We start from the raw sequence: 27,500 nt of genomic DNA, 5'->3' as shown, positions 1-27,500 counted from the left end.
AGTGTCCCATCTACCTGAGCTGATGGAAGCATAGGTGGGTGTAAAAGACCCCACTGCATTTACCAAAAAGAGAAGGGAAAGTTCCATGGTGTCCTGGCCAGATTTCCTGTTCTCGGTATGAATACCATCTCTGGGTTTCCTCTAGAAAGAGGCCATTGGCCTAGTGGGACTATTCCAGTCAACAAAGTCTAGCCAATGGCCTCTTTTTAGAGGAAACCCAGAAATGATATTTATACCGAGAAGAACTGACTGTTATAAAATGTATATATTTTATTTATTTGACATTTGTTAACCAGGTTAGTCCAACTGAGCCATGGGCCCATTTTCAGTGGAGACCCGAGGAGAAAAGCTCCAGACTATTTACAGTCATACAAAAGATAAACAAATACATTGTGGTCTAATGTATACGCACGTAACATAAAGATATAAGATACAGTTCACAGCACATTACTCTATAATACAATGAAAACACCAATTACAAAAGTATACAGTGTATAAGAGATACTCTAAGTTGCTAAAAATAAGAGACATAGCATTAGAAAAACTTTTGTGTTTCTAATACAAAAATGTAAAAAAATGAAACTACATGTCCAAGAGAAAAGACAAAAGAGGTGAAGAGATCAAATGGAGTAGAAGAGGAGTTACTGCGGTGGTGGTGCTGCGGTAGCATATGTTGCCCATTCGATTCTCAGTTAGAGCATCTTCTGTGTGGCGACATGAGTGAATGGGCATTCCTTTTTTGAAGGTTGTGCATTAGGCCCGGCAAGCCAGTACGTAAAAATCTACTGCCAATCATTAGCGGATTGGAGTTCCGCTGTGGCGACCCCTAACCGGGAAAAGCCGAAAGACACAACAAGAGTAGAAGAGGAGTTAGTGAGAAAGTTGTCATGTGGGGGCTTGGCATGAGCAGAAGCAAGTCTTTTGTAGATGGTGTTTTAGTTCTATTTTAAATTGGTATTTTTAGGAAATGTTTCTTATATTGAGGGGGAGTGTGTTCCAGACATGAGCTAGTGAGCATTTGTAAAGGGAGTTTCTAATGCTCTTTTTTGGTTTGTAGATGTCAAGGCGATGTTTGTCAGTTGTGCGAAGGTGTCAGAAGGGGGGTGTAGTAAGATACTAGGTTGGAGAGAGAAGGGCAGGAAGATTTATAGAGCATGGAATGTGTGATTTGTAATTGAGGTTAATGAGTAGTTGATGAGAGAATTCAGGCCACTGAAGTGTCTTAAGGGCAAGACAGTGTTGTGAGAAAGGTTAGTGGCAAATCTGGCTATTTTATTGTATGTTTGTTCAAGTTTGTACAGTAGTGTAGATTGAATATTAGTAAGGATAGGGGCAGCGTATTGTAGACAAGGTAAGAGGAGGGACTGAGCTACAGCGAGTTTGAAGGAAGGTGTAAGGAATTTTCGATTTTTGTAAAGTAGACCAAGTTTCTGCTGTTTTTTTTTACACATTGCTGGAGATGTATGTCAAATTGTAGTTTATTATTGATAATGGTGCCAGGTAGTTTGGTATGAGGTTCAGGTTTAATGATGGTATTGTTGAGGGAGGTGATGTTAAAGGAGTATTTGTGTTGTGCCAGTGTTCTAGGAAAGAAGAGAAGGAGTTTGTGGGCAGTGGTGATGTGTGGAATCATCAGCATATTGTAATAGCATTGAGAGCTTACAAGCAGAATGTAGTTTGTTAGTGAAAATACTGAACAAGAGGAGACCCAGGATTGATCCTTGAGGGACCCCTGTGTTGACCACAAAGAAGGGGGAGAAGACAATTTGCCAGTGAAGAGAGTGTTGCCTATTGGAGAAGTAGCTGGAAAACCAGTTTACAGAGGAGGTAGAGAGATAGAGGTCAGAGAGTTTAGTTAGATGTTTACAGTGAGAGACAGTATCAAGGAATAAGCAGGAGATTAACATTTTGTTGTCACAGGCCTCAGCTACTGTTTGGGTGAAGGAAAGTAGTGCAGTGGCTGTACTGTGATGGGGCCTAAAACCATGTTGGGTGGTAGTTAGCAGATTAATGTCAAGAAGGTGTTTGAGTAATGGGTATATATGCACTTCTCCAGAGTTTTGGAGATAGGGAACAGGATAGCTATGGGATCAGTAGAGTTTCCACCTTTGTGTAAGTGGTATTGTAAAGAAGGCTTTTCATATATCGGGGACACAGGCTTCGGTAATGGATTCATTTATGAGTACAGAGACAGGGTATGCAATGGAATCTGCAGCAATTTTAAGAAAGTAGGTAATTTACCAGCGGATGGTGAGCAAAGTTTGAGTTTGGTCAAGAGAGATTTGATGAAGTTGGTGGGAACTGGTTTAAATGAGAAGGTATTAGAAGGAGTTTTGTTGGAGGATGAAGGAGGGGTAGAGGAAGTATTGCTATTTTGAGTTAGTTTTTGGATTGTTTCTATGAAATAATTGTTTAGGAGAGTGGCCTTTTCAGTAGCTGTATGTGGAAAGGGGTTGGGAGTGGTAGGGTTGCCAGGATAAAGAAGATTATTAATGCTTGTCCAGAATATTTTTGGATTTTTTTGTGGGTTAGATTGGGTGGAGCAGAAGAATTGTTTTTTTTTATCATTGTTGACTAGTTTTTTGACAGGTTTCTAAGCTGTTTGTATTTTTGAAGTAGGGGAGGGGATTTGTTTTTGACCCGGGCTTTCCAGACACTGTCTCTTTTATGCATAATGGAACGGGTGTGTTTTGTGAGCCAAGGGGCAAAGTTAGATTTTACTTTGATTTTTCTGGTATGTGCTAGTGAATGAAGTATGTCTAGAAATATCTTAATGAAGGATTTTACAGCCTCATTGGTGATGAAGGAAGGACCAGTTTATGCTAGACAATTTAGAGTTAAAAGTATCTGGATTGAAGTGGGTGAGTTGCAACATTCTCTATAGAGGTGGTCTTTAGGTGGATGCTGAGAGAATCTGTGGATATAGGTAGGAGAATAGTCACTTAAAGAGTTAGGAAGTATCCCAGGGTTATGATAAAGGTTAGGATGTGAGGTAAGGATCCAGTCTAGGGTGGGTCCAGTAATGGAGTTTTTATTAGTTCGCGTAGGGGAGTAGATGAGTTGGTAGAAGCCGTGAAGACTGAGGCTGAGATTTGGAGATGTAATCGTAAGTTTAGTCCAGTTTATGTTTACGTCACCAAGTACAATGGTTTCATATGGTACATACTGAGCGATCCATAACAGAATGTTCTCAAAGATAGGAATATTGTTCCCTGGAGGTATATAGATAGAGGCTATGGCAAATTTTTTTGTCTGAGTTTAGGTGACAGTTTACAATAAGAATTTCAGCAGGCTCAAAGCTAGGTATAGAAATGGAGAGTGGGGAGAGATTAAGTTGTTCAGAGTAGAGGATGGCAACACCTCCACCCCTCTTACTGACTCTGTCAGAGTGGAAAATGTTACAGCCTGGAGGTAAGATTTTGGTGTTTGTGATATGCGGTTTTAACCAGGTTTCTGACAGGGTTAAGATATGGGGGGAGATGTTAGCAAACCAGGAATGCAGTTCTGTGATTTTATTTATGAGGCTTTGAATATTTAGAGAGAGTAGATATCTAATGTTTTAAGAGAAGGAGAGGGGGTGGGGGGTGAGAAGTGGAGGGGTGAGTTGTGTGGTGTGTGTTTGTGAGAGGTAGTGGCAGGTGTACCTGGATTGGGATGGATGTCCCCATCCAGAAGTAGTGTATCTATGAAAGTAGTAATATATGTGAGGAGGTCTATAACATCTGCCTTTACATGACTAGTATGCATTTGTATGAAAAACATCATCATCTTTAACCTCTTTTCATTTTCTACAAGGGGTCTGAGTGTCACACCAACCGTTGCTATCTCTCTTAATTCAATACCGCTCTCCTATCTAATTCAGTGATCATGCCTGATTGTCACAGGTCTTTTGTCACATCATTCATCCATCCATCCATATATCCCTTTGCTGGATGCCCATGTTTCCTCTTGTCTTCTTTCTGTCTGTCCAAAATCTTCACCAGATTGTCTTCCGCTTAAATGTGCATGTCCCTGAACCACTGTAATCTGTTCTCTTTGTCCTTCACTGCAATTGCAGCTACCTTCTAGGACATAGTTGACATAATGGTTCAGGTAATCATTTTCCATGCACGAGGTACAAGGTTTGATCCTGACCTCCAGACAATGTCTGTATGGAGTTTGCATGTTCTTTTTGTGTATCTGTGGGGATCCTCTGACCTCCAAGAAGCATACTGTTTCCAACTCAAACTCATCCAAAGAATGGAGTAGTGGCAGCAGTACAAACTGTAGATGGTGCCTATTGGAGGAACAGCTGTACAGACAAACTACTTTGGGCATTAACTGTGGTGCAGAATATCTGCCCGATAGGAGAACATGAATCACAAACTGTGTGCCATGTCAGGGCTAGCCACTTGATGGTGCAAAATATGGATCTAGGAGATTTGGTGGCATTGACTAATGTCACCAAAAACGGGCATTTGTATGAAATACACAGGAATATTTATTCTCTGATGACTGTATGAAAAAAAAATAGAAACTGTCCCTGATTTGACATGCTGTCCATGAGTTTTTCTTATGGTTTGGTCTGTGCCTCATAAAATGTGGGGTTTGTCACACATCCTTGAGGAATGTAGTCACTAAGCAGGGGGGCCTGGCTTTGAAAGAAAGCAACTTATCATTATGTCACTTGTTCATTTTTAGTCTGTTTTACAAGGCTGCTATGCATTTTTTATTAAATGCAATGAAATATCTATTCTCAGGCAACTGTGTGAAACAAAGTTGAAACATCCTAACTTCACAGAATGTCCCTGACTGCCTCACATTTTTGCTTTGTGCACTTACTATTTTTAATTTTCTGGCAAACCACTGAGGATCACAGCCACTAAATGATGACAGAAATTTAGCTTTTCAGAATTCATAGTAATGTCTTTTGGCTTTTCTCAGTTAGGGGTCACCACTGCAGAACACCAGTCTGCTTATGATTGGCAGTAGATTTTTACAGTGCCAGCCCAACACCAGCACACCCATTCACCTACCTGCATGACTTTAAATGTCACTTGACTAGAAGGAGGACATGCAGACTCCACACAGAAGGAGCTCCAGCTGAGAATTGAACCAGAGAACCTCTTGCTGTGAGGCACCACCACGGCCTACAGCTTTTCACCACTTCATATCCCTCAGTAAATACATGCCAATGCAAAAACTATCATTCTAGCAACTTTTTTAAACTTTTTTTAAGTATGTAAGAGCAATATTTAAACTCTGTCTTTGAATTTGGGCCTTTATCTCTAATTATTTTGCTGTGTGTTTTTGATTCTTGCAATAAAACATTGAAAGACAGTATATTTATCACAGTGAGATGAGGGTTACACAACAGAATGGTTAATACTGTGCTAGGTTGGGGTGAGGGCTATTTGTGGACGAAAGCAACTGACTCTTGGTCATTTGCTCAGTGAACTATCTGGCTTTGCAGGCCTAATATGCATTTGTATGAAATAAGAGAAAAAAATTGAGGCTGTTATTTATGTGAAACAAAACTGAAATTACATAGCTGTCAACTGGTCCTGATTTTGTAGAATTCTCCTAGTTTTGTACAAATTTTTGTCTGTTTCTCATAAAATTTGTGGGTTCTGTGTTTTAGATTTCCTAGCCTTCAAAAACTGCTAATGCAAAATGACTGTTATACTCGCAACCTTCTAATTAAATCTGTCTGTATGTATGGGTCTTTGTTACTCATTATTTTTTTGGCTTCATCCCCAATTGTTGTGCTAAGAGGTTGAGAGGTATTATGTTCACCATAATCACATCATATGTATCCAGCAAAGGGTCTAGAACTACCGGGTGTGGGTGCGAGCACTCTGTAGATAACAGTAATTTGCCCTCTTATTTGGCCATTATAAATAGTCTGGCTTTGTAGGACTAGTGCACTTTTGTGTGAAATAGGTTGGAATAATCGGATTACTGTGTGTTTGTGTAATACAAACGTGAAATACATTACTGTTTCAATAATTATTTATGTTTATCATTATCTGGCATTTGAGGTGTCTACGATCAACAATGGGGCATTAATTGCTGGGAACATAGGTTGTCTGTGAATAAGATAGCTTTGCAGGACTAGTGTGCATTTATGTAAAGTAAGATTGGATAGTTTTTGTGGCAATATGTTATTGCTTTCAGACATTTGAGATTTATAGTGTCAAGTGTCTGTAATTGATGGGTACAGACTTTGATAAATTATAACAACACTAGTTTGAACAGTCTTAAATTAGGAAGGTGAATCCAAAAGAACATAAGCATTTATGAATGGTCCAAAAAAGTGTGAGGGGGTCCATGATTTGAAAACTGTCCAAGGCCCAAAGAGCACTTAATCTACCACAGCTGCAAGTTTGTACATTGTGCTATATTGGTGGCCTGTTTCTGTACATATTTAGTGCTAGGAAAGTTTGTACCTTTAAAGCTGCAATAAATGTAACATATTGATAATCCAATTACTTTTATAGAGAATAACGTTTGTGTTTCTAATGGTAATGTTTCTGCCTATGTATCTCAGCAACCTGAGACACACACACACACACACACATACATGCACACACACACACACACACACACACACACACACACACACACACACACACACGCAAAACAGTTGTTCCCATAAAAAGTGTCTAGGCTGTTCTTAAAAATATGTAAACTGGTGCTTGCTTTAATGTAATTTGATAGTCTATTCCATGCATCTGGTGCTCGCTCCCTCTCTCTCTCTCTCTCTCTCTCGCTCTCTCTCTCTCTCTCTCTCTCTCTCAGTACACTTCTCATTCCTATAGAATATTTTACATAGGTTGCCTGATGATTCTCTGCTCATTTTTGATAACTGCACATAAAACAGATGTAGTTCAAGTAATCACCACTGCAGCTGCTATAATCCACAAAAGTATTTTATTAACACAGTTATTGAGCCCAAACATTCCCATAGGTAGTTGTCTCTAAATGCCCTTTATATCTGAATAAGGTCTCCTCTTTAATATCTATATGAGACACTGTACAAGTTCAGATATTTTAGTCTTTTCATATTACATTTTCACATCCATGGATGCCCTTGGTATATTTCTGCTGTACTCTTTCATGTTTAGTCATGCCTCTCTTCTTATAAGGTTTCCATATTGTTATTCCGTACTCAAGTTTGGGTCTAATGTAACTAATAAACAATGATGTCATCATTTCTGATTTCGTACACTTTATAAATCTTTTTATCCAACCTATAGTTCTATAATTATCATTAACTAATTGGTTGATATGAAGCTGGATCTACCCATATACCCAGGTCCTTAAATGGATCTACAGTTTCAATCACTGTGTGCTGTATTAAGTATGTGTAGGTGGCTCAATAATCCTTATAGATACGCAGTTGAAAGTATTTTACTTTCATATCCAGTGGAGGTCTAAACAGCAACAGCAAAAAAGTTCTCATAGTTAGGCAACACACACCTCCTCGACACATTTCATGCTACTGTGCTATTGTTCACACCTTAACACCACCCTGCCATACTGCCAGTTTGTGCTGTACATAAAGGTCACACTACAGTCGTGTTAAAAAATACCCTATGGTGCATGGCACATGCTAAAAAAGTAAATGGGCATGACCACAAGAGACCTGCCATTGTTCTCTGCAATACGACATGGTGAAGAGCCATGGCTTCCAATCGTACTGAGCATGCCAGTGGTCCCTGGTGGTCTAGCAAGGAAGGACACATTTTCCTTTATTTGCTGGGTAAGGGCAAATGGAAATGCCTGACTGAGGACTGTTACGAGGTTTTTCAATATAAAGAGGATGCCCAACATGATCTTGTAGTGTGGCATCTGATGACATAGGTATATCCACTGTGGTGAGCAACTATGCAACCTTCTTAGTGAACAAGAAGAAGAGATTAGAGTAAGGGCAGCCATGGTGTATTGTAAGTCATTTGTCTTGTCTGCACGGTCATATTGTTTTTTATAAATGTATTTATTACAAGCATATAACTTAATGATCTTCTTTTCTTCCAACTCAGGAGGCTATATTAAAGAAAAGCCTTCTGAATCAGAGTAGGATAGAGATGCTTTCTGGGTGGAGGGGTGCATATTATTTGTTTGTACTTGGTGATTAAAATTGCATTCAGAGTATTTTAGGTGCATTTGCTATATGTCAGCAGCATATACAAGTGTGACCCTATAAGGTAATACTGTCTAGGTTAAGGTGTGCAGGGTACATGTATAGCTCTTTTTCTAGCATTCTGAATATGAAACATAGAATTATGCAGCTTTTAGTATGTGTGGCCTTTACAGTATTATTGTTACATACGTGCTATACTTAGACATTTATTTATTTATTTATTTATTTATTTTACATTTGTTAACCGGGGGTGTCTAACTGAGCCAAAAAGGCCCTTTTTCAGCAGAGGCCCGGGGAGAAAAGCTCCACATAGAAAAATTACAGATACATTTAGATATTTAGACATGATCAGTAAGTATACACACAAATTACAACAGCCATGTTTTTACAGTGGTATGCAGCACATCAACAGTTACAGTGGAGTGGACAAACAAGAAAATATTAATTTAAAAATAAAGGTAATTAATAGATTTGTGGTGTACAGCTGAAATTTGGAACATAGGTAGAATATATACATAGTACACAGGTACAGTACATACTTTGTACATTAGCCAGTGAGTAAGAGTGAAAACTATTATCAAGTACTCTAGGTTTAATATGTGTACCTTATCCACTTTCACTAGCCTGGGGAGCAATCATGGCACTGCCAACTTTGCTTGAGATGTTGCCTAATAAGGTTTTTAAAGGAGGTTTTGGACAATGTGTTTTGTATGCTAGTGGGGAGAGAGTTCCATTTTTTAGCCACTGAACTACTATATACTGTGTCTCCAAAGCTACTGTAGCTGTTGGTGACTTCTAGTAGTAGTTTGCTTGATGATCTAAGAGGCCTTTTGGCTGAGTGATGTTGTACTAGGTTTTTGAGGGCAGGACACTTATTGGGGAGGTAATAGATAGAATGACAGAGGCAGAGGTGATTGTAAGTTAGGAGGTTGGGCAGTTCAAGCCAGTGGAGCTGTCTCAAAGGAGTACAGTGATATGAGCAATTTGCAGCAAAGCAGGAAGTTCTGTTATAGCAGGCTTCCATTTTGCTTAGTTCAGTTTTGTTGAGATTAGTCAGAATGAGAGATGCATAGAGTAGGGTGGATAGAAGTTGGGAGCGAGCAATGGCTGATCTTGTGTTGTTGGTAAGAAATGGTTTGATACGGTAGAGTGATCCCAGTTTGGCATGTACTTTTTTAATAGTTAAGTTGAGATGACTATCAAATTTTAGGTTGGGGTCTATGGTTATTCCCAATAGCTTCGCCTGTGCCACTGGAACGATTGGAGTAGCATTTGTGGACTAGATAGTGAATTGACTGTTATCAGTGTTTTTTTTAGAACTGGTTATAATCATAAGCTGAGTTTTCTTTGGATTGAGGATAAGTTGGGCTTTGGTAAGGTAGTTTTCAACATCAGAGAATGCTAGTTGAGTTGTTTGCAGGAGGGTGGGAATGTTTTGTGCAGCACAGATTAAGGTAGTATCATCTGCATACTGAATGATAGATGCATGCTGTGTGGAGGTATGGAGGTCATTTGTGAAGATTGTGAATAGTAGTGGTCCTAAGATAGAACCCTGTGGGATTCCTATAGTTATGGGCAGCTGAGGAGAGAGAGAATTTTCCCATTTCACAGCTTGGTACCTGTCAATTAAGTGGCTTTGGAACCAAGTAAGAGTGGAATTTGATAGGTGATATTAGTTTAGTTTGTTTAGCAGGATTTAGGTTCATAGGTTCATAGGTAGGTACTAGGCTATCTGCCTGAGGGCATTTATAAGCCTAGCCAGAGTGTGTCGGCTTTCGCTGCCCCATTGATTAATTAACTGATCCTCTGTCAAGCAGAGCCAATGAAGTGATCCCAGGGGTGTACTTTCTTTTACCCATCCACTCATCAAGGCTTCTCTTGAAGAGTGTTAGTGAGGGGCTCTGCCTAATGTAGTTAGGAATTTTGTTCCAAAGCATGGGGAGTCTCTGTGACAGGAATCTATCTCTTCAGCATATTCTATTTATTATTGTGGCGAGGTTTAGCTCACTAGAGCTTGTGGCTCACAGTGACTTGGATTTCTTTAGGTGGAGCATGTCCATCAATTCTGAGTTGGACATGGCTTTGTAAGTCAGGCAGAGATCACCTCTGAGTAAGCGATATGCCACTGAGTGCAGCCGGAGTTTTTTCAGTTGGGCTGCATAGGACATATGTTTGAGGCCAGTAATCCTCTTGGTGAGGTGCTTTTGTGGTCTTTCAAGCTGTTGGAAGTGTCTTGTGAGGTACATCCCAAATGGCGCATTGTACTCTATGATGGGTCTGATGAGTGACGAGTAGAGGGGCACTATAACCTCTTCATTTCTAGATGGGAACCCCTTAGTAATTAGATGGGCCACATAGAAGGATTTCCTAACTACTTTGGCAATATGATTGTCAAAGGAGAGATTACTATCTACCTGGGTCCCCAGATCTCTTATTACCTCTTCTGTATTAAGGGGGCTGCCGCATATGTGGTAATTCATGAGTGTTTTTTTTTTCCCAAATGGGATGACTATGCATTTTTTGGCATTTAGCTTGAGGCCATGACTTTGACACCAGGTGTCTGTCTCAGTAAGGCCTTTTTGGAGGAAGTCTGTGTCAGCCGGAGAGTCAATTATAGCTCCCAGTTTGCAGTCATCGGCGAACTTGGTTAGCCATAGTCCTCCTGTGTTTGCCTGTACTTCTGAGAAATATATGCTGAACAGTAGGGGTCCCAGAACTGAGCCTTGCAGGACACCACTTGTGACTGGTTTAGAGTCAGACCTGGAGCCCGCTATTTTTACCATATGAGTACTGTCTGTAAGCCAGTTGGCAACCCATCTTGTGACATAGGGGTTTATGTTCAGGCTGGTGAGTTTTTCTATAATACCCGAGTGAGGAATGGTGTCGAACGCCTTGGCGAGATCAAGGTAGGCTGTGTGAACCACCTTTCCCTCATCTATGGCCTTGGTAACTGTCTCGAAGAAGTCAACCAGGTTTAGTAGGCATGATCTGCCCTTAACAAAGCCGAACTGGGTCAGGTCAAGTGTTTGGAGGTTCCCAATGTCTTTGTTAATGAGTACCATGATGATGCGCTCCATAGCCTTGCAGACCAGGCTATTCAGGCTTATGGGGTGATAGTTACCAGGGTCAGTTGTGGCTCCTCCTTTGTGGAGCAGAATAACCATTGCTGTGCGCCATTCTATGGGCACGTAGCCTGTGGAGAGGCTGAGGTTGAACAGCGTGTTTAGGTGGGTGGGTTAGTTCGTTCTGTAGTTCGTGCAAGACGCAGCCTGGGACACCATCTGGCCCCATTGATGCTTTGTTTTTGGCTTTTGAAAGGGCTGTTTTCACCTGTGCTTCTGTGATTTCTGGGACACTACACTTTTCTGGTATTGTTGTGGGCCCTTTTGAAGGTGAGAGGGAGGTGAAGTTTGCAATGAATCTATCTACCAGTATGTTGGCAATATCAGTAGGTTCAGTATATTTTGTGCTATTTTGCACTATCTCAGAGCATATCTGCGAGTTGCCACTTAGATTTTTGACATAGCTAAAGAAGGCTTTGTGGTTATCTTTCAAGTCCTTGGCTATTTTTCTTTCGAAGTTAGCCTTGGATGATTTTATGAGGCACCTTAGTTTCTCACTGATACTGATCAGGGATGTCTTTCCTTCTTGGGATTTGCTTTTTTTCTGAACTAGTTTCCTCCTTTTGTTGTATAGCCTGTTTATGGCAGGGGTCCACCAGACTGGTTTCCTTCTCTTAGGGGAGTGAGTCTTGGTTTTGCTAGGGATTTCACGATCCATGCATCCTTGTAGGTGCTCATAGAGTGCAATTGTAAAGGATTCTGCATCTTGGGCAGTGTTATCCTTTAGCGTGGGGGTTGTGAAACTTACCACCTCTGACTTAAGTAAGATGAAATTCGCTTTAGAGAAGTTTTTCACTGTGGTTTCCTTGGTTGGGGTGGTGGTGGGGTGTGGACATCCAGGGTGATTAGTTTATGGTCTGATCTAACCAGTGACGGGTTGACCTCCGGTACAGAGCACCTGTCGACCATGTTGGTGATGACCAGGTCCAATATGTTGTGGTCTCTGGTAGGGGAGTTTACCAGCTGATCCAGGGCATTTGAGTTGATAAATTCCAGGAAGTGCTGAGCCTGGGAGTTTGTACTCAAGTAGTTTTCCCAGTTAATGGTAGGGCAATTGAAATCTCCCAAGATCAGGGTGTTCGGTAGGATCTTCATGTTTTCCAGTGTCTCCAGAAAGGCGGAGTACTGATTCTGGGTCATGGAGGGTGATCTGTAGCAGGCCACAATTTGCATTGCAGATTTGCCTGATGTTAGTTGCACATGGATGATCTCAGAGGTATCATGCTGCGCCACTAACCTGTAGGTGTGGGTATCCTTGATGAATATGGATACACCCCCTCCTTTTGTGTTTCGGTCCATGTTCTGTGGCTAAATGTGTGGTATGCGTTGTAGCCCAGTAGTGCTGGAGTGCTCTCTGGAGCCTTGAACCAGGTTTCAGTTACTGCACAGATGTCGTCGTTCTCCATATTTGATGTGAGACTGTGTCAAATGCTTTGGACATATCCAAACAAAGAGTTGACACTTGCAGGCCTTCGTTTTTGAGATGGTTTACTGTGTCTGTAAACCAGAGGAGGGCTGTAGTGGTACTATGGGCAGGTCTGAAACCATGCTGAGTAGGTGACAGGATGTTGCTGTCTAGGAGATATTGTAGCACCTGGGTATGGATGCATTTTTCTAGGATTTGCCATCTAAGGAAACTAATTACTGAGGTTAATTATAAAGTGTAGAAGTACACTACATTACTCTAATGAAACCGCTGATTATAGGCAATAGGCACAGCATTAGTTTTTCCCATTAATTTCACAGTACATGTAAACATATACACACACACACACACACACACACACACACACACACACACACACACACACACATAAACATACACATCAGGAATGCTACTGTGTTCCACCTTTTCTGCTAGCGCATCCTAGCATAGGGGAAGTTTTATACTACATGAAGGCAGTTTGTGATACAATGCTAAATATAGTTTTACTGTTAGTATGAAGTCATTTGATGTTCTGCTTCATATGTAATGTATGTCTGTTTTATGTATTATGTATATGTTTATATCTTTCTTCCCTCCCTCCCTTTGTTGCTATCCTTTTTTATAATTATTTTCTCTTGGTTTTATTTCTGTCTGTTTTTGTTTACATTTTGTACTGCAGCTGCCAGGGTAGTGTTAGTGGTAAGGTCTCATTCTTTAACACCAGCAGAGCCAGCCATTCCCAGTGTGTAGCCTACCTGGAACTCTGCCTGACCCCTCCAACTGGCTGCAGTGGGTACAGCTAGGAGACCAATCCTGCCACCTCTTGTGGTGCTTCACTGGATGGCAGCGCAACTGATCCCACCAATGTCACTGCCAGGGGGTCAGCAATATGTCCCATGCAGAGAGTAAGTAGAGGTGGTGGAGGATGTGATAGACTGGTGGCTGGAAGCCCACAATGACTGCCTAGAAAGAGACTTCTTGTAGCTCATAAGGTCACATTGTAGCTCTTAGGTTAACACACTGCCTGTTCCTGCCATCAGCACCTGAGGCAGGGTCCAGTAGGTAGTGTGGTCAGAGTGCTGTCTGATCTCCCATCAGTATAAGAGGGCATATCCACCATAACTCCCTTCCTGCTGTTTCCTCTCCTTTGTGTGTCACTTCCCTCCCCTGTTTGTTGTTCAATCCTTCACATTAGATTCATTGTCCTCTGTCTGCTTTTGTGTGTTTAATGCCACTGTCTCCTCTACCCCTCAGTGTGTCAGTTCCTCCCGTCAGTCTTTGTTTTGTTTGTATGCTCCCATCAGCACCTCCACAATCAGTCTTTATTTTATGTTTGTGGATATACCTTGTTTAAGATCCTTATCCTCTTAAAAAAATGTGTATCTGGCTCACAAAAAAAGTATTCCCATCCTCCCTTTCCCTATTCCCATTCTTATCTTTCTTGTTTCCCTTGCGTATGCCCCTCTGCTTACTACCCTTTTTTCTTACTGCCCTATATAACTGTTTCACTTTATTTTTGTGGTCAAAACTAGATGTAAAATTACAGTAGGCCCTTTACTGCAGTGTTCTTGACTTCCTGTATTGTTGTGAATTAATGTGCATGTCTGTGATCATTTATTTTCCTCATCACACTCACAGCTGCAACTATGGGGTTTTCTCCTTCCCTGCAGGTCCTCTGGCTTTTGAGAGTGAGGTTTTAAATAAGCAGCAAACTGGGCTGCACATTTCCAGTTAATTGATAATTAACCTCAGGCTTGCTCACACTACAAGCCTTACCTGCAGTAGTAGCACACCTCAATTATGCTAAGTAGGCTTCTGAATGCCAGAGTGTGTTTTATCTACTTCAGTAAATTAATGGCTGATAGAACACAATTCCTTAGAATTAGACCATTAGATGAAAGCATTTAAAGCAGCCATTTCTGATTGGTTAGATGCCATCAGTTCTCTGGAATCTAAAATACCTGATCTGAAATGACAGGTTTCAAAGTTTTTTTCCAAACTGTAAAAAAGGAAGAAAACAGTTTTACTCATACTTCAAAAAGCTCATCATAAATTACTGCACGCAGCTCTGTTTTTTAGGTTCATAGGTAGGTACTAGGCTATCTGCCTGAAGGTGTTTATAAGCCTAGCCAGAATGTGTTGGCTTTCGCCGCCCCCTTAGATTAGTTCCCTGTGCCTCTGTCCAGCAGATCCACTGAAGTGATCCCAGGGGGATAAGGTTTTCTTTAGGTGGAGCATGTCCATCATTTCTGGGTTGGACATGGCCTTGTATGTCAGGCAGAGATCAACTCTGAGTAGGCGGTATGTAACTGAGTACAGCTGGAGTTTCTTGAGTCGGGCTGCATAGGGCATCTGTTTGAGGCCAGTGATCCTCTTGATGAGGTACTTCTGTGGTCTTTCCAACTGTTGCAGGTGTCTTGTAAGGTACAACCCAAATGGGGAATTGTACTCTATGATGGGTCTGATGAGTGATGAGGAGAGGGGCACAATGACCTCTTTTGATCTGGATGCAAACCCTTTTGTGATTAGGTGGGCCACATAAAAGGATTTTCTAAGCACTTTGGCAATGTGATTATCAAAGGAGGGATTACTATCTGCTTGGGTCCCCAGATCCCTTATTACATTTTCCTTATTTAGGGGGCTACCACCTATGTGGTAGTTTGTGTGTACTTTGTTTCTTCCAAAGGGGATGACTATGCACTTTTTGGCATTTAACTTGAGGCCATGATTTTGACACCAGGTATCTGTCTCAGTGAGACCCTTTTGGAGGATGTCTGTGTCAGCCGGAGAGTCAATTATAGCCCATAGTTTGCAGTCATCTGTGAACTTGGTCAGCCATAGTCCTCCTGTGCTTCGCTGTACCTCTGAGAAGTATATGCCGAACAGGAGGGGTCCTAGGACTGAGCCCTGGGGCACGCCACTTGTAACCGGTTTATAGTCAGACCTAGCTCCCGCAACTCTCACCATGTGGGTTCTGTCCATGAGCCAATTGGCAACCCATCTTGTGATGTAGGGGTTTATGTTCAGGCTGGTGAGCTTGTCTATAATACCAGAATGGGGAAAGGTGTCAAAGGCCTTTGTGAGGTCTAGGTAGGCTGTGTGTACCACCTTTCCCTTGTCTATAGCCTTGGTAACTGTCTAAAAGAAGTCCACCAGGTTTAGGAGGCATGGTCTGCCCTTAACAAAGCCGAACTGGGTAGGGTCCAGTGTTTGGAGGCTCCCAATGTCTCTGTTAATGAGTTCCATGATGATGCACTCCATAGCCTTGAAGACCAAGCTAGTCAGGCTTATAGGGCGATAGTTCCCGGAGTCTGTTGTGGCTCCACCTTTGTGGAGAGGAATAACCGCTGCTGTGCACCACTCTATGGGTACGTAGCCTGTGGAGAGGCTGAGTTTGAACAGTGTGTTTAGGTGAGGGGTTAGTTCATCTTTGAGCTCGTGTAGGATGTAGCCTTGGGCACCATCTGGTCCCATTGATGCTGTGTTTTTGGCTTTAGAGAGGGCTGTTTTAACCTGAGTGTCTGTGATTTCAGGGGCTCTACATTCTTCTGGTATGGTTATCGGCCCTTTTGGGGGTGAGAGGGGGGTGAAGTTTGCACTGAATCTGTCTGCCAGGATGTTGGCAATATCGGTTGGTTCAGTGTATTTTGTGCCATTCTGCATTAACTCCGAGCAGATCTGAGCATTGCCACTTAGATTCTTGACATAGCTAAAGAATGCTTTGTGGTTATCTTTGGAGTCCTTGACAATTTTTCTTTTGAAGCTCGCCTTGGACAATTTTATGAGGGATCGTAGTTTCTTGCTGATACTGATCAGGGATGTCTTCCCTTCTTGGGATTTTACTCTTTTCTGTACTAGTTTCCTCCTTCTATTGTATAGCTTGTTTATGGCAGGTGTCCACCAGACTGGTTTCCTTTTCTTGGAGGAGTGAGTCTTGGTTTTGCTTGGGATAGCACGATCCATGCATTCTTGTAGGTGCCCATAGAATGCATTAGTAAAGGATTTTGCAGCTTGGACAGCATTATCCTTTAGCATGGGAGCTTTGAAACTTTCCACCTCTGTCTTAAGTAACGTGAAGTTTGCTTTTGAAAAGTTTTTCATGGTGGTTTCCTTGTCCGGGGTGGGGGCGGCATGTGGATATCCAAAGTGATTTGTTTATGGTCAGATCTAACCAGCGAGGGGTTGACCTCTGGTGTGGAATACAGGTCGCCCATGTTGGTGATGACCAGGTCCAATATGTCACCTCTGGTGGGAGTGTTGACCAGTTGAGCCAGGGCATTTGGGTTTATAAATTCTAGGAAATGTTGGGCAAGGGAGTTAGTACTTGAGCAGTTCTCCCATTTAATGTTTGGGTAGTTGAAATCACCCAATATTAGGGTGTTTGGTAGGACCTTTATGTTTCTCAGTGTTTCCAGAAACATGGAATGGGGGTCCTGGGACATGGTGGGTGATCTGTAGCAAGCTACAATTTGAATTGCAGTTTTGCCCATTGTTAGTTGCACGTGGATGATCTCTGAAGCATTGTGCTGTGCCACTAACCTGGAGGCATGGGTATCCTTAATGAATATGGATACTCCCCCGCCTTTTGTATTTTGGTCTGGGTTCTGTGGCCGAAATGTATGGTATGAGTTGTAGCCTGGTAGTGCTGGGGTGCTCTCTGGAGCCTTAAACTAGGGCAGATAGCCTAGTATCAACCTATGAACCTATACCCCTGGGATCTCTTCTGTGTCCCTACTAGACAGAGGCACAGTAAACTAACCTCAAAAGGGCTATCTTCTGTGACCTACTATACAGAGGCACAGTCTACTAATCTAAAAGGGTGGCAAAAGCCAAACACACTCTGGCTAGGCTTATAAATGCCCTAGGGCAGATAGCCTAGTATCAACCTATGAACCTATGAACCTATTAAACCAGGTTTCTGTTACTGCACATATATCGATTTTCTCCATACTGAGGAGTGCCTCAAGTGCATGTATTTTGAGGTTTAAACCTCTGGCATTGAGTAGCATTACCCTCAGATTTTTGTTACTTGAGCTATTTACGGTGGTGAGTTTGTCTTTTTTTATATGTTAAAACTCTTTATTTTGCCATATACACAAAGAAGTTGCAAAGTAACTACAAGAAAAAATACATATGAAATAATAAAAAAATGAGTGAGATCATAAATCAGTAAATATAACTGGGCCTACATAAGGTCTGTTCACTGTGTACTGGGGTAAAACTTTCCTTAAACAGTAGTTATTCTTGGTTTACACACCAGTTCAAATTTCGTAATTTAAGAAGATATGCATGTATGATAATAATGTTGGAAGTTGCCATGAGTGCCTGTGCTTGTTGGTATTGGCATCAAATAATTACAATGCATTTTGAGACAAAATTGGCAAATATTACCCTACATCTGTGATCCAAGATATATGAAAAATGCTATTAATAAAATTGAAATGGTCTTTGTGGTCTGTGAGCAATTATACTTCAAGTGCAAGAAGGGAATTGGTGCTACTCATGCAAATGTGCAGCCCGTGGCCATGCTGTTTAAGAAAAAAGGTGACTGTATATGCTTGGCACAGTTATTGGAGGACCAGGGCCACAATAAGTATAAAAACTATATTCCTTAATATGAAATTTTATATATATATATATATATATATATATATATATATATAGGTTTACTATAGAATCCCGAAATACTGAATCCCCGAATTTCAGTATTTTGAAATTCTATAGCCAAAACCTTTAAATACCGAAACCCCATAACCGCGAAATTTAAAATCGTGAACCTACAGAGCAAATACACCACACACATACACATAGACACAGTCTCCCCCCACAATCAAACAAACAATCCTACACTACAGACAAGCAGGGGTTCAAGCCCCCCTGCACCCCCACACTCCACTACTTATATATACTAAGTCTGAGATCGCACAATCACACACACAAAGGTAACTCAAACACACACATTTCACAGCTCCTTGCACACACACACACACGCACACACACACATACACACACACACACACACACACACACACACACACACACACACACACACACACACACACACACATTACAACCAAAACACACAATAACATACACTAAAGCCCCTAACCAACACACTCATACGTACTTACCTACACTTACACCTATGCATTCACAGATCGCAACACCAGAAGCTCCGAACTTATGTTATTTTGAATTTCACGCTTCTGGTGTTTCGGAATTTCAAGGCTTCGTTATTATAATTTCGAAATACTGAAAGTTGGGATTTCATTATTTTGAAATTATAAAGGGAACCCATATATATATATATATATATATATATATATATATATATATATATATATATATATATATATATAGATAGATAGATAGATAAAGATATAGATAGATATCAATATAGATACAGGGTCTATATTATATGAACGAATGTTCATATAATCAAACACTGTAAACAACAAAAATGCTAGACTTCAAACCCTTTAGTGTGGAGTGCTGCACCCCCCACACCTTCTGCTAATTATATATACCAACTCAGAGATTGCACTACAATGAGGAAAGGGCAAATTTTCCAATCTTCACTGTACCATGATCTCACAAAAACACATTGATGAATGGCATTTTCGCGTATACAACCGTTCGATATTTTGGACTTTCGTTCTTCTAATAGGAACCATAGATATATATATATATATATATATATATATATATATATATATATATATATATTATGTTATATTTTTTATTCTTATGTAAATTTTGAATATCAAATGATCGCTCACATGATGCTTTAGTTGTATTTAAGTGGAAGAGGGATAACAGTTATTTATTCTGATGATGTCCAGTGCTAAATGTATAAGGGGATGAAACTGCTGAATAAACTGATCTTTTTATAATATTTGGGTACATTTCATTTATTGGTATTTTTTATTGTTTTTTTTTTTTTCATTTGTTACTTTCCACAAAAGAAAATCTTTGTGAAGTAGTCCATATAATACTGTTGTTACATCTGCTATATGGAGCTCTGGCTATTTCCTCCTGAAAGCAGACTCAGCTGTATTAAACTAATAAGCTTCCAAAAGTGTGCAAAACACAAGCATGTGGCTACAGGCACTTTTTCAAAATAAAACAGTGTTCAAGAAAGTTATGGACAGCCATGTAGCATTTGAATGTTAAGCTGTAATGAGTGCATGAAAAAGTGTATATGTTTATAAGCTTGTGTGACACCCGTGCACTGATCCAGTAATCAAGGAGCCTTAATCCTCACCACTAGCACCAGTGACGGGTGTGCACATTGGGAAGGCTAACAAGTACACACACAGTAAAGTACAATTTCCCTTAAGAGCACACAGAGATCACAGTCAGTCTGGGGTTGGTTTCTCTCTCTTTCTCCAGATCCCCAGTAAGACTCCCCACTGGCACAGCTATAAGGTACAGATCTCAGCCTAGTGGTCAAGCTAAAACCTCCAGCACCCTCTCTGTCCAACTAGTGCTTCGTGTTCCTGCCCAAGTAGCTGACACACACACACACACACACACACACACACACACACACACACACACACACACACACACACACACACTTTAAGATTTGATTTAGATACAGACACACAGACACTCCTGGAGAAGGTTTTCCAGCTATGCCCCCCTTTCTGCCCAGACTATAAGGTAGAAATCACTGCCACCAATCACTATTATCAGCTACCATAAGGCCCTTCCCAAAGGGTGACCAATTTCACTGTGCAATATTACTGTTATCCAAATAGTAAGTGTGCTGAGCAGCAAGACTATTGGAGTGGCTTGGACAGTATCACCCAATACATGCAAGTACTCTTTAAGAGCTTACATTATCTCTACACAAAACAGCCATAGTTGAAAGGTTTAAAACTATTTAATAATAAATAATAAAAGCACAAGGCAAATCTCATCAATTCAACACAGTGCAATCAAGAGTTCAGAAATCACAGGAAATGTTTAAAACAATACTGTAGGATAGTCTGACATAAATATAGAAAACAGCTAGATTAATCTGGCTAAATTCCTATCCAACTCTAAGAGAAATCACTGTTCTAAATACTACTTTACTTACAGAGCAAACACGTGCTGGTGAGTTGTTGTCAACTTCAGACAAAATCCAAAATGCTCAATCTTTCTCTCTAAGAAAGGCTTAAATTGATAACACCCAGTACTGCTGAGTCATTTCACATTACATCATTTTTATCACTTCTCCTTTAATTCCCAGGCTAACAGAAACTCAAAATTTACATTTCTTGTAAAACATAGTGATAATTATTTACTTAACAGCTTTCGTCCAGCAGGGTGCACTGTGGTTAGATTTTTGAAGTTCAGTATATAACACAATTTTCTTACATTTAGTTTTCTTACATTTGTTAAAACAAGCCTGTGGATTATTGAAAAACCACCGCAAACAAAAGATGATGAAAAACCACAAACTGCAAGCCAGCAACTCCTCAGAAGGAATTTATTTGAAAAACCAAGATGGTTTTTCAAATAAATTCCTTCTGAGGAGTTGCTGGCTTGCAGTTTGTGGTTTTTCATCAAGCCTGTGGATTATATTAACATTTACAATGACATAGAATTATCTACAAAATTCTAGCTAGCTAGGCTGGCAGCCTTCACAGATTGTATTTGAGGTAAAATGGTCATAGACATGGTGAATTCATATGCATCATATGTCACTGTGCATTTTTAGATATCTGCTGATACTTAATGTACATTTGCCTCATAAGCAATCCATAGGGTATATGAATTAAGTTCCTTATTACTTGAAATCATGATCATGGAGTCTGAGATAAAAGTAAACAAAGGACTTGTACTCTGATACAAAAGTTTTTTGGATAGGCTGATTATTTGACACTCTCACAGTGGAAAATTTATAAAGATATTATTAAAAATCTTACCTCATAATAAAATAAGTTCCAGTTGGATATTAAATGAAAAAGTAATCAAAAGATTTGTAGACGGAAATATTTTGAAAGTTTAACACTTTAATGTAAACTTGTAGTATTGTGGCATATGATTTTTCTGAATCACTTTTCAGTATTTTCCCAGGAATATGACACTAAATTCTGGCAGTTTCATACTGGTAATTTGGAATTAAATCTATTAAAAGACAAGGAGGTTCAGCCAAAGAAATAATTTTCTGCAGCATGATACCCCACAGTCACTATAGGTGCCCAAGCCCCAAACCACCGTCAAGTTGCACTTTCTCGTAACATTGTAAATCACTTTTACAAGTATTTTAATATGCTGTTTCTGCAAGCTCTATATGCCTACAGTTCTCTTACCAGTTTCTCCCATCCTGGCACACTTCTTGCCCCAGTCTCATTCTGGCACATTAGTCCCATCCTGTCACACTTCTTGCCCTATTCTCATCCTGGCACACTAATCCCATCCTGACACACTTCTTGCCCCAGTCTCATTCTGGTACACTAGTTCAATCCTAACACATTTCTTGCCCTACTCTCATCCTGGCACACTAGTCCTATCCTGAAACACTTCTTGCCCTAGTCTCATCCTGGCATACTAGTACCATCCTGAAACACTTGAGCCCAAGACTCATCCTGGCACATTAGTCCCATCCTGACACACTTCTTGCCCCAATCTCATTCTGGCACACTAGTCCCATCCTGACACACTTTTTACCCTAGTCTCATCCTGGCACACTCGTCCCATCCTGACACACTTCTTGCCCTAGTCTCATTGTGGCACTCTAGTCCCATTCCTGACACACTTCTTGCCCTAGTCTCATTTTGGCACACTAGTCCCATCCTGACACACGTCTTGCCCTAGTCTCATCCTGGCACACTAGTCCCATCCTGACACACTTCTTGCCCCAATCTCATTCTGGCACACTAGTCCCATCCTGACACACTTTTTACCCTAGTCTCATCCTGGCACACTCATCCCATCCTGACACACTTCTTGCCCTAGTCTCATCCTGGCACACTAGTACCATTCCTGACACACTTCTTGCCCTAGTCTCATTTTGGCACATGTCTTGCCCTAGTCTCATCCTGGCACACTCATCCCATCCTGACACACTTCTTGCCCTAGTCTCATCCTGGCACACTAGTACCATTCCTGACACACTTCTTGCCCTAGTCTCATTTTGGCACACTAGTCCCATCCTGACACACGTCTTGCCCTAGTCTCATCCTGGTACACTAGTCCCGTCCTGACACACTTCTTGCCCCAATCTCATTTTGGCACACTAGTCCCATCCTGACACACTTTTTACCCTAGTCTCATCCTGGCAAACCAGTCCCATCCTGACACACTTCTTGCCCTAGTCTCATCCTTGCAAACCAGTCCCATCCTGACACACTTCTTGCCCTAGTAACCTTGATCTCAACATTCTTTTTCACTGAGATGAATAAGATGTGCAGAAATTGTCAACTGGAGGGGGGGTTTCAAGTGGCTGACAACAGCCCTCCTTCCACAGTGAGAAGAGGGAGTGAATGGTTTGCCATAGCTGGATACCATCTAGTGAAGAGTATAGGGTGTTGTTGTGACCAGTTTAAACAGCAGGAGGCACAGCCTGAAACAGTCACCTCACAGTCACATGCATAGGACTGTATGACTAATGCATAAGAGGTGTCACTGTATGCTGTCTCCTAATAGTCAGGGATAGTTCATCCCATCTTCACTGTGTAGTCTGTTGCATAAAACAAAAATCTTCCCTCTGGCTAAAATGGCAAGATCTCCCACCAGACTCCACTAGTGGGAAGAAGGCTAAATGTCAGCAATGAATGAGGAGGTCTAAAAAAGGGAACAAAGAGATGCAGATGCTACTATAGTGCATGCATATGTATCGCCTTAACATCAATCTCACCACTAAATTCATACCTGTAGCTACTACTGTGTATCTACTAATTACACATCTTCTTACCTTCTCACGTTCTCTGTCTCTTAGCCAGTTTTTCCATTAAGCTATGGACAGCAATGTGGGATTCGACTGTTAAGGTATACTGAAGATATGAGAAAACATAATTAAGAAAAGTTTATATATTTATAAGTTTGTATTACATTATAACAATGCTTTTTTGTTTGTTTACTGTCTGAGCTTAATAAGTGAGTTTCTTTTCTACTGGATTTGTAAACTGAAGATTCAGGAGTGGAGAGAAAATAAAAACAGGGTCTGAGAAGTTCATATAGAGCTGAAATAAATGAAACATTCTCACTTGCACTTTTAAAACTTGCCCTCTGAAATGGGAGAGTTAAAAGTAGGAGTGCAGTTACCATATTTGTCAGGTGCAAATCATGGATCAGCTTAATAACATTTCTTCAGGAAGTGTACATGTACTAAACATTAGAACCACCTGGTTACTATTATGCAGTCCATTTAGCTTTTTACATAATTAAAACTCTTCTAAAAGTATATAGTAATAAAACCCATCTTCCCTTGTTTCTCAGGTGATTAAAAGGATGAACTGTGCAGTCCACCTGTGCCATTCAGTTGTAAGATGTGAATTAAGATCACTGCAGACAGCACTGTCATGGGTTACTGCTTATCCCATCTGTGAAAGGCTATATTTAATAAATACTGATGCATTCTCAGTAGAGTTTCTGTTAACAGAATTAGAGGGGAATCTACAGGGTGAGACCAGTTTGGTATTAGATTACTGCCAAATGCTTTCTTCTTGTATATCAGGCTTCATTACAACTTCCTAAGGACCGTGGTATCAGAGATGATTTACTGCAGTCAGGGAGTCACCATAAAGAGAGAGAGATTCAGAGCAATTACATCTAAACTTCACTCAGTACTCCAAGCAGAATGAAAATTGATTTTTTTTTATTAATTCGCCCTATGGACTGCTTTGTTCAAGGTGTTCAAATGATTCACACGCCTCCCTAGTTATTTCTAAATCATATTTACTTGTCTTTGTTCCTTTGTTTTTTTAGGTGCTGAAACTGGTTCTGCAAATTACTTCCAGTCATAATAATTTATTTATCATTTATTTATTTATTTATTTGCAGTTGTTTAACCAGGATAGTCCATTGGGCCTAAAGAACCCGTTTTCAATGGAGTCCTGGGGAGAAAAGCTCCACATAAAGATTATACAGAGATTATGTTTCACATACAGATTATACAAAGATTATGTTCCACACATAGTTTACATGAGGATTATAGAGAAAAACATTCTAGAATTTCTGGTTAAAAGTTAGAAGTAGTATATATGTATTTTTTTTTTTTTTTTTTTTTTGTATTTTACTAAAAATTACTAGGTACAAATAAGGAGTTGTAACATGTAATAACATTATGCATTTGAAATGCTCAGTGGCTTTGACAGCAGAATTGCTTTTGCTACATGTACAGTATACCAGAGTACCAATCTCATCTTCCAGAAAACCCCGTATTTCCATTACTACTCACAAGGCTAGCAAGAATAATTTTGAAGCAGATCTCTGCCACTGCTGCTTAAGAGGAAAGTTACACAATTATTTTTAGTGGTGTTTCTCACCAAGGAAAACTACCAGATAGCAAAATATAGGATAAAGTTTTAGTGTGAAAATCAAAATAAAGAAACTTTAAAAAATTAAACTTTAAAATAAGCTCTTTTCTCTCTTTTTTTTCATTTAAAGTAGGATTTTAAGTGCCTATTGATTAGAAGACTATTAACTGTGTTATATGCCTTCCCAATACATTTTCAGTTTGCTAAGTGTTCAGCAGTCTCCATACAATTTGTTTTTTTCTATACATTGGTACAATGTTTGAGTGTGTAACTGGATTCCTTAATTCTATGAATGTTATTTCTTTATACTCCTTTTATGAGTCATGCCTTCTCAGAATCCATATGTGTTTTCTTCCTTCTCTTCCTGAAGATAACACGTGGCTGTCAGTTAAAAACTGAGCTGCATATGCTTCAAGACACTTTGATCATGACAGAAGTCAACAGGAAAAAACTTAAGAGGTTTACCACAGTAATCACAGCCTTGGGATGCATTCAGCATGTGCCTGTTTACTGGAAGCTGTGCATTGTATTTTATTTTGTATGGTAACAGCATTTTTTTGTCTTAAAAGCTTACCAGAATGCTGAGGAATCAAGTTTTGCAAATAGTCCGCCATCACGCATGTCCTCTGTTTTGAACATACATAGACCTCTTTGAATATTTCTGTGTCATGAAAGGGATGTGCTTAGTGGAGTGCAAACAGCTTAATTAGAAATAATGGTATTAAGGCAACTTCATAAGATCATTAAATAAAATGTTGTTCTCATTTATTTTAATTTTGCAGTTCCTCTTAATTTGCTTTGTATTTGATGTCTAAAACTTAATTAATTCCAGTATAGTTGAAATCATATTTATATTCTTGAAAGGGCATTTTTTTGCTTAATATGGCTGTTAAACAGAAATACACACCTGAGGTCAGAGATCAGTTTTCATATGAGAGTGACAGGATGACAGATATGTTAACAACAGCAGAACAATGGCTTACTAATTATTCAGTAATTAACTTTCTTAACTGAGTTAGCTAGTCGTGGGCAGAGCTAATTTATAGTAGAAGAGAATGAAATTATGAACATGAAATAAACAGAAGGTGCCGTGAAAATAAAATGTTTATTTGATACCTATGGCTTTGTTCTGCACTCTTTCGTTCTATACTTGATTCTGTAAGGCTGCACTTAAGAACATTTTTAACTTTAAAGTAATGGAATCACAGTTTGAACAGCCAAACTGTGCATGTACACAACGCAAAAGTATACCAGCCACAGACGCTTTTTGTTTTAGGAAATTGTAGACATCAAATACAAAAACAAATTGAGGAAGAAAATAATCTTGGGAAAATTAGAGGCATTTTCAGTGTCATGAAGAGCTCTGCTGAGTAGCTTTAGAAAAACATTAATTCGTTTTCATTTTCTCATTACCTGCTTAAATGATTTCAAGGTCGTAGTAATCACACCGCTCAGTAAGTGCAAGGCAGCTAAACTAGACTTGGACGGAACACCGACCCATCAGAGAATGCACACCAATGCCCACCCTTGGCACGCCAATCTAGGGGGTTGCCAACTGACCTGTGGCACATCTATGGGATGTAGTAAGAAAACGGAGCCCCCATCAAGAATCTACACAGATACAGGGAGGACATACAGACTATGCACCGGTATAATCCTGGCTAAGAACAAAAATGGTGAACCAAGCAGTGTGATGTAGGTATGACAGAAACTTCTCCGAGAGGCACACTTTTAGAAAAAACATGCCAACTTATACAAGGGTGAACACTGGTGTGCATTCTCTGATGGGTTGGTGTTCCATCCAAGTCTAGTTTATATGTGTGTGTGTGTGTGTGTGTGTGTGTGTGTGTGTGTGTGTGTGTGTGTGTGTGTGTGTATATATATATATGTGTGTGTGTGTGTGTGTGTGTGTGTGTGTGTGTGTGTGTGTGTGTGTGTGTGTGTGTGTGTGTGTGCGCTTGCTCACATGTATATAGACAGTACATACCTTAATATCATAACTTGCCTCACAAATGACCTTGTTTTAGTTGTTCTACCAGTGCAGATGAGAGAGATCAGTGTGCACTGTTGATAAGCAGAGTTCAGTAGAAACTGGCTATCCTGAAATGTCCTTGAGCTTTAAATATGGCTTAGCTCAACTCAACCCATGAGCAAATAACAGATAAGACCAAGAAAATCTAGATAAATAAAGTCTAAGTAAGAAATTTGTTCAGCGAAATAAATTAGTGCCATGCCAGAAATATATTTCAGTATAGCACAATAAAGCAAAGTAACCTGGGCTTTGTGTATTTATTTATTTAGAGCCTCTGCACATGGTAAATCTATGGGTCAGCTGTGGCTTAAGACTTACTAAA

Source organism: Protopterus annectens, chromosome 4.part0, assembly GCF_019279795.1.
Source record: "Protopterus annectens isolate FY-2018-M chromosome 4.part0, PAN1.0, whole genome shotgun sequence".
In the NCBI taxonomy this organism is placed as follows: Eukaryota; Metazoa; Chordata; order Ceratodontiformes; family Protopteridae; genus Protopterus; species Protopterus annectens.
The sequence above is the reverse complement of the archived record's forward strand: the minus strand, read 5'-3'. Positions refer to the sequence as shown.